Here is a 5917-nt window from a genome sequence, read left to right as displayed (position 1 = left end):
AATTCCAGTGCTTTGGGAGGCCAAAACAGGTGGATCACTTGATGCCAAGTGTTCAAGACCAGCTTGGCCAACATGGTGAAAACCCATTTCTACTAAAAATAGAAAAAAGTTGACGCATGCCTGTAGTCCCCAGCTACTGTGGAGGCTGAGACACAAGAATTCCTTGAACCCGGGAGGCAGAGGTTGAAGTGAGCCAAAATCCCACCACTGAACTCCAGTCTGAGCAACAGAGTAAATCTCAAAAAAAGAAAAAAAAAGATGAATAAATATGTACAGACAGAAAAGAAAAATATTTATCACATCCAAGTTAACTGAGGGTGGCAATGTAATTAAAAAGAATGTTTTGAAGTCACAGTTAGCTTTGTGGTTACCTTACTACTTGAAAGACAAGACCGGGCACATACACCATTTCATTGGACAAACTTATTTTTACTTAATAGAATATAATTAAAATGCAAAAGTTAATAGCATTTTAAAGTTTAATAGTTTTCTTTGAGACAGAGACTCTCTGCTCTGTTTTGCTCCTCAGAGTGGTCTTCTTAGTCTTCAGGTTTCTAAAATCTGATACTCTCCCACATCCATTCTCACGAACAGTTCTACATCCCAGTCGGTGGGGGTCTTCTGTAAATCATGGTCATTCTGTGTTCATGCTATCTCTATTTCCAAAAACCCTCCAAAATCTCTAGATACATTTAAATCTTCACCAACACACTTGGTTCAACATGTTGCTTCTATTTTCATTGTCTGTCACCATGCCTAGGGCACAGCAAACGAATAGTGGATTAATAACAAGCGTTAGTTGATGAACATGAAAAAAATGACAAAGGCCAGACACAGTGGCTCTTGCCTGTAATCCCAGCACTTTGGGAGGCTGAGGCAGGCGGATCACCTGATGTCAGGAATTTGAGACCAGTCTGACCAACATGGTGAAACCCCATCTCTACTAAAAATACAAAAATTAGTCGGGTATAGTGACAGGTGCCTGTGATTCTGGCTACTTGGGAGACTGAGGTAGGAGAATCAGGAGAATTGCTTGAACCCAGGAGGCAGATAATTGAAGTAGTAGGATCACCTGAGGCCGGGAGGTCAAGGCTGCAGTGAGCTGTGATCATGCCACTGAACTCTAGCCTGGGAGACCAGAATAAGACCCTATCTCAAAAAAAAAAAAAAAAAAATGCAGTGGCTCATGCCTGCAATACCAACACTTTGGGAGGCCAATGGGTGGATCACAAGGTCAAGAGAGCGAGACCATCCTGGCCGACGTGGTGAAACCTCGTCTCTACTAAAAATGCAAAAATCAGCTGGGCGTGGTGGTGTGCACCTGTAGTCCCAGCTACTCAGGAGGCTGAGGCTGGAGAATCACCTGAACCCAGGAGGTGGAGGTTGCAGTGAGCTGAGATCGGGCCACTGCACTCCAGCCCAGGTGACAGAGCGAGACTCCATCAAAAAAAAAAAAAAAAAAATTTTTTTTCAAGTATAAGATATTGTTAGACAACTATCCACCAGAAACGCTTTAAGAATCATTACACCACTACGTGCTGAGGGTCTCTTCCAAAGATAATGATTTCGACATTAAAGATGTATTTGCCAACTCTGTTGATAACATTAATGCAAGTTAAAAACAGTAGCAACACAGCTGACCTGAAAATGTAAATAGGGAAAAGTGAAATATGGATTGTTGCTTCCCAGCTCCAGCAAATGTTTATTTAGAATAATATAGTTATCTACTCCAACTGCACACCATCTGTTTCAGGTCTCCACCAACGTAATATTTCTCACATGAACAGAAAAGACTTAAATTTGATTCGCAACTTGCCTTTGTATGGAAGCCACCCCTACCACAGTCAAAATCGACTGAATCCCAGCCTCTTAACGGTGTGTCACATTACTGTTTGGGCCACACATATTGCAGCCAAAGTCAGAGAACTCAGAGAATCTGAGACTGATGGAGAATCAGCTAACTCTAGTCTTCTTGGCCAAACATAACCCTCACATTTTTTTTCTGAAGACGTAAAAACGCTATCAATTTCTCACACAGCTCAGCAATGGCTTTCCTCTGATTCAAAAAGCCAGGTCTCTTGGGTTCCAGCATTTAATACATCTGTGCTAAATATCTCTGGAACACAGAACCTTCTAGAAGAAATCTAGCAGTAGGTCCCGGTGGCTCATACCTGTAATCCCAGCACTTTGGGAGGCCGAGGTGGGAGGATCACGAGGTCAAGAGATTGAGACCATTCCAGCTAACACAGTGAAACCCTGTCCATACTAAAAATATAAAAATTAGCCAGGTGTGGCGGGTGCCCATAGTCCCAGCTACTTGGGAGGCTGAGGCAGGAGAATTGCTCGAACCCAGGAGGCAGAGGTTGCAGTGAGGCAAGGTCGCGCGACTGCACTCTAGCCTGGGCAACAGAGCGAGACTCTGTCTCAAAAACAAAACAAAACAAAAAACAAGAAAGAAAGAAATATAGTAGCAGTAAATCCTGACAGTCCAGCTCTTAAATATATCACAATATGTCAGATCTCCCATCTCTACTGCTAGAATTTAGCCCCTGTTGTCTCTCTCTCTCTCTCCCTAAACTGCTGCATCTACCTCCTAACTAGTCTTTCTGCTTCTGCTTTTAACCCCTTCAGTCGATTCTTCGCATAGTATCCAAAGTGCTGATTTAAAAGCTTAAAAGAGACCTAAACTCTTGCCACAGACCTAAACTCTTCTAATGGCTTCCTATTGCTCTTACAATAAAATATAAACTCTTTACCTTGGCTTGAATGCCATGATCTACTGATGGCACGGTGCCTAGCCTACAGCACTATTTAATCTGTTACTTTATTTGCCTTTTAACACCTCCCTTCCTCTGTTTTACAGATGAGAAAACCAAGGCTCTGGCATGACTTGTCCAGGGTTCCACAGTAGCTGATAAATTGGCAGAAAAATCAGGATTCACAGTCATAGTTTCATGCCCAGTTTTCTTTCTTCCACAATAGCCTACCTTTGACTATTTAAGAATATAAATTTCTAGCTAGTCTGGAATTTGGCTCTTTTGCGAAACTGACCTTTTCATCTCATCTTTTGCTGTATACAGCTTTTTATATTTACTGTATATTCTGTTTCGGCTACGAGACATTGAGTAATGAAAATTTTATATTAACTCTTTGCTGACTTAAAGTACTGTAGCCACTGTATCTGTCCCAGTTAAGTTCTGGGTGGAGATCTGTGTGCAGTCTCTTAAATGTTAATATATCATTTGTTACACATAATATACTTGTTCTCACCTTCATTATACTTGTATTCTTAATAATACTTTGATGAAAGCAAGTTTTCAAATAAGTAGGTTTAAAAAGGCATTTTATTAATCATGGGTCTAATCATTATAATAACCTAAACAGCTAGCATGTATTCCTATGTTATTTGTATATTTAGTCTTGAAATCCACAGTGCTTACAGCCCAGTAGATTATACTCTTTACTTGGCTTCTGGTTTTCCCCCTTATTTCCTTGGCTTTTCTTTTTAAGTCTCCTTTTTTAGTTTCTTGTCTTTCATGATCTCTAAGAATTGAAATACCTGGAGATCTGTACCCACTTCCTCTAAGATACCTGTTCTTAGGCTTTCTGTAGAATCTATATGCCATTAATTGAAAATATTTCATCACAACCTCAGACTTTCCCACCGCAGGCCTCAGCTCCATACTTTTATATCCAGCATTTCTATTAGAATATCTACTGAGCATTTTAAAGGTAATCCTGATCTTCAGTTGCTCTTCACCCATTTTCCTTTACCAGTTCCCTCTTCTCAGTAAGTGGTAACTTCATTCTTCCAGTTGCTTAGGCTAAAAACCTCAAAATTGTTTCTTGACCTCTGTTTTTTTTTTTTCTTTCTTTCTTTTTTTCAGTCTCACTCTGTCAACCAGGCTAGAGTACAGTGGCACAATCACAGCTCACTGCAGCCTGAAACTCCTGGACTGAAGGAGTCCTCCTGTCTGAGCCTCCCAATCAGCTGGAATTACAGGCAAGCACTCTCACACGTGGCTAATTTTTTTTTAGTTTTAATTTTGTGGAGTCAGGGTCTTTCCATCTTGTCCAGGCTGGTCTCAAACTCTGGACTCAAGCCATCCTCTCACCCTCAGCCTCACAAAGGGCTGGGATTATGGATGTGAGCCACTGTACCCGGCCTTTTGACCTCTATTTTGTATTTATTTTTTATTTATTTACTGCTGTCACCTCAGTAGTAGGAGACTTAGTAGTTACTCAAACATTTTTGAATAAATATATGAAAAAATTCTAAGATTCAAGTTAGGAAAAGTTACTCAAATTCCTTATTTAACTGCATTCCACTAACCGGGGGTTATGTTAAGACAGGGGTCCCCAACTCCCAGGCTGCGTACTGGTATGGGTCTGTGACCTGTTAGGAACTGTGTGGCACAGCAAGTGGTGAGCCAGCGCATTCTCTGCCTTCTGCCAGATCAGCCATGGCATTAGATTCTCATGAAGAGTGCAATCCCTATTGTTAACTGGACATGCAAGGGATCTAGGTTGCACGCACCTTACGAGAATCTAATGCCTGATGATCTGAGGTGGAACACTTTTGTCCTGAAACCACTCCCTACCCCACCCCCGATTAGTGGAAAAATTATCTTCCACAAAAGAGAAATAAAATATTTATAATAGAAGTCTTTCCATCCGTAAGTACAATAGATTTTCTAATTATTAAGTCTCCTGTATTCTTTCCCTCCCCACACTCACTGAATCATGTCCTGCCAAAATTCATGTGTTGGAAGTCCTGACCCCTGATACCTCAGAATGTGACCTTATTTGGAGATAGTGTCTTTGAAGAGATTATTGAGTTAAAATAAGGTCATTAGGGTGGATCCTAATCCATTATAACTGCTGTCCTAGTAAGAAGAGGAAATTTGGACACAGGTACATAGGAATACCATGTGAAGACACAGGGAGAAGACAGACAACTATAAGCAAAGGAGAGAAGCTTCAGAAGAAACTGACCTTGCCTACACCTTGATCTTAGACTTCTAGCTTCCAGAATTGGAAGTCTCCTTTTTTGTCTTTCAGTCTACTTAATGTTTTCATAAAGGTCTTATATTCCTAACTCGTTTGTGTGTGTGTATTTGAACCTTTTTGAAATTATTGTTTCTGTTTGCTGGTGTGTAGGAATGCAAGTAAGTTTTAAAAGATTGGACATCTATCTAGCAACCTTGCTGAACCTGCATATGAATCCTAATAATTGGGTGGTAGATTCTCTTCAGTATTCTGTATAGAAAGTTATCAGGTGTTTATAAAATGACAGTTTTATTTCTTTTCAAATCCTAAGCCTTTTATTGCTTTTTGTTGTCCTGCTGCTATGCCTGACTCTTTTTGTTTTTTTTTATGTTTGTTTTTGTTTTTGTTTTCTTGAGACGGAGTCTTGCTCTGTGTCGCCCAGGATGGATGGAGTGCGGTGGCACCATTTCAGCTTACTGAAACCTCCACCTCCTGGGTTCAAACGATTCTCCTGTCTCAGCCTCCCAAGTAGCTGGAATTACAGGCGTGTGCCACCACGCCCGGCTAATTTTTGTGTTCGTAGTAGAGATGGGGTTTCACTATGTTGTCAAGGCTAGTCTCCAACACCTGACCTCAAGTGATCCACCCACCTTGGCCTCCCAAAGTGCTGGGATTACAGGCATGAGCCACCAGGTCTGGCCTGGACTCTTGAGTAAATGTTGAATAGAAGCATTGAATCAGCTGGACGTGGTGGCTCAAGCCTGTAATCCCAACACTTTGGGAGGCCGAGGCGGGCGGATCACGAAGTCAGGAGATCGAGACCATCCTGGCTAACACGGTGAATCCCTGTCTCTACTAAAAATACAAAAAAATTAGCTGGGTGTGGTGGCGGGCACCTGTAGTCTCAGCTACTTGGGAGGCTGAGGTA

The sequence above is a fragment of the Colobus angolensis genome, unplaced genomic scaffold (assembly GCF_000951035.1).
Source record: "Colobus angolensis palliatus isolate OR3802 unplaced genomic scaffold, Cang.pa_1.0 Scaffold114, whole genome shotgun sequence".
NCBI classification, from domain to species: domain Eukaryota; kingdom Metazoa; phylum Chordata; class Mammalia; order Primates; family Cercopithecidae; genus Colobus; species Colobus angolensis.
Note: the sequence above shows the minus strand (reverse complement) of the source record.